A 3,316-nucleotide genomic window follows, 5' to 3' on the forward strand; every position below is an offset into this window, starting at 1 on the left:
GGCAGTGATTACAGCCTTGAGTCTTCTTGGGTATGACACTACAAGCTTGGCACACCTGTATTTGGGGAGTTTCTCCCATTCTTCTCGGCAGATAGATCCTCTCAAGCTCTGTCAGGTTGGATGGGGAGAATCGCTGCACAGCTATTTTTCTCTCCATGGATGTTTGATCGGGTTCAAGTCTGGCATCTGGCTGGGCCACTCAAGGACATTCAGAGACTTGTCCCGAAGCCACTCCTGCGTTGTCTTGGCTGTGTGCTTAGGGTCGTTGTCCTGTTGGAAGGTGAACCTTTGCCCCAGTCTGAGGTCCCGAGCACTCTGGAGCAGGTTTCATCAAGGATCTCTCTGTACTTTGCTCCGTTCATCTTTCCCTCGATCCTGACTAGTCTCCCAGTCCCTGCTGCTGAAAAACATCCCCACAGCATGATGCTGCCACCACCATGCTTCACCGTAGGGATGTTGCCAGGTTTCCTCCAGACGTGATGCTTCGCATTCAGGCCAAAGAGTTCAATCTTGGTTTCTTCAGATCAGAGAATCTTGTTTCTCATGGTCTGAGAGTCTTTAGGTGCCTTTTGGCAAACTCCAAGTGGGCTGTCGTGTGCTTTTTACTGAGGAGTGGTTTCTGTCTGGCCACTCTACCATAAAGGCCTGATTGGTGGAGTGCTGCAGAGATGGTTCTCCACAGAGGAACTCTGGAGCTCTGTCAGAGTGACCATCGGGTTCTGGTTACCTCCCTGACCAAGGCCCTTCTCCCCCGATTGCTCAGTTTGGCTGGGTGGCCAGCTCTAGGAAGAGTCTTGATGGTTTCAAACTTCTTCCATTTAAGAATGATGGAGGCCACTGTGTTCTTGGGGACCTTTAATACTGCAGAAATGTTTAAGTGCCCTTCCCCAGATCTGTGCCCTGACACAATTCTGTCTCGGATCTCTACGGGAAATTCCTTCGACCTCATGGCTTGGTTTTTGCTCTGACAACTGTGGGACCTTATATTGACAGGTGAGTGCCTTTCCAAATCATATCCAATCAATTGAATTTACCACAGGTGGACTCCAATCAAATTGTAGAAACAGACTCAAGGAGGATCAATGGAAACAGGATACACCTGAGCTCAGTTTTGAGTCAAATAGCAAAGGGGCTGAATACTTATGTAAATAAGGTATTTCTTTTTTGCTTTGACTTTGTCATTATGGGGTATTGTGATGTCATTATGGGGTATTGTGATGTCATTATTGGGTATTGTGATGTCATTATGGGGTATTGTGATGTCATTATGGGGTATTGTGTGTATATTGATATGTTTTTATTTTTTATTTAACCCATTTTAGAATAAGGCTGTAATGTAACAAAATCTGGAAAATGTCAAGTGGTCTGAATTCTTTCAGAATGCACTGGATGTATTATGTTTATAAATTACATTTAGTCTACTTCAGTATTCAGATCCATAGCCGCAGGAAGTAGGGTTGCTGAAGCACCCCGAGAAATCGTAATAATAATAAAAAATCAACAACAAAAAAATATATATAAAAATATTTCTCACAAAAGTAGCACACTGGACCTTTACTAGTCCTGTATTAACGGACCGATATAGCCATCTGTAGCGAGGGCAAATTACTGCATCTTGTTATTCTATTTAGCTACCTGATTTTTGTTATAAGAGTTTCATTATATATTCTCAATTTACGCAAGGTTACTACTACTAGGCTACGTTTGCCTTCTTGAAAAGCAATAGACCTACTTCAACCACTGGACACTGCACACGCATGGTCTAACGTTCGCGGGAGGATGAGCACGTCAAGTTCAGTTTTTATAAATGCCTTTTGTGTGAAAAGTGCACTGATGTTTTGGGAAATATTTTGTGGGTATGCAACGTTTCTAAATGAGTCACCTGCGTCTCAATATGACTGACTCCAAGCTAAAAAGAATAATAATACAAACCAAAAATAAATCCAGTGCCACTCAGGCACTAAAATGTCGTAATGCTAAAAGTGGTCTCTCCTGTCTTTTAATTCTATATCTATGTTGTTGCTAGAATTGTTTACTTGTATCCATAACAACAGAAGTTCAACAATGATTTAGAACTTCCGATATTGTGCTTCTTGGCTGGAGTTTGGGTAAGTACAAAACATTACCGAGAAGAAGAACGTCTTTATTAGTTACTGTATGAAGCTATGCCCTTACATTTTTTCACATGATAACATTTGGTTTAATAAATCATTTCCTTATAACAGTGTATCTTATAATAAAATGAAGGATTTTATTTTTGTCAACAATGGTGGGGACTGTGTTTAGGCTACAAATAGAAAATATAAATAATAATCACATTATTCTTTATTGCATTGCGATTTATTACAACAATCGAATTCATGAAAATGTTGGGCTGTTACTGTACAGACAACCAGGTAGCCTGGACCCTGGTCAAAAGTAGTGCACTATACAGGGAATAGGGTGCCATTGGGCTCTGGTCAAAAGTAGTGCACTATACAGGGAATAGGGTGCCATTGGGTTCTGGTCAAAAGTAGAGCACTATATAGGGAATAGGGTGCCATTGGGCTCTGGTCAAAAGTAGTGCACTATACAGGGAATAGGGTGCCATTGGGCTCTGGTCAAAAGTAGAGCACTATATAGGGAATAGGGTGCCATTGGGCTCTGGTCAAAAGTAGAGCACTATATAGGGAATAGGGTACAATTTGGGAATAATGCTTGATAGATAAAATGATATGTTGTTTTCCAGGGGACTGGCCAGCAGTATGTCTGAGAACTGGCAAACAGCCGTGGTGACAGTAGTCGTAAATGTCGTAATGCTAAAAGTGGTCTCTCCTGTCTTTTAATTCTATATCTATGTTGTTGCTAGAATTGTTTACTTGTATCCATAACAACAGAAGTTCAACAATGATTTAGAACTTCCGATATTGTGCTTCTTGGCTGGAGTTTGGGTAAGTACAAAACATTACCGAGAAGAAGAACGTCTTTATTAGTTACTGTATGAAGCTATGCCATTACATTTTTTCACATGATAACATTTGGTTTAATAAATCATTTCCTTATAACAGTGTATCTTATAATAAAATGAAGGATTTTATTTTTGTCAACAATGGTGGGGACTGTGTTTAGGCTACAAATAGAAAATATAAATAATAATTACATTATTCTTTATTGCATTGCGATTTATTACAACAATCGAATTCATGAAAATGTTGGGCTGTTACTGTACAGACAACCAGGTAGCCTGGACCCTGGTCAAAAGTAGTGCACTATACAGGGAATAGGGTGCCATTGGGCTCTGGTCAAAAGTAGAGCACTATATAGGGTACAATTTGGG

Source organism: Salmo trutta, unplaced genomic scaffold (assembly GCF_901001165.1).
Source record: "Salmo trutta unplaced genomic scaffold, fSalTru1.1, whole genome shotgun sequence".
NCBI classification, from domain to species: Eukaryota; Metazoa; Chordata; class Actinopteri; order Salmoniformes; family Salmonidae; genus Salmo; species Salmo trutta.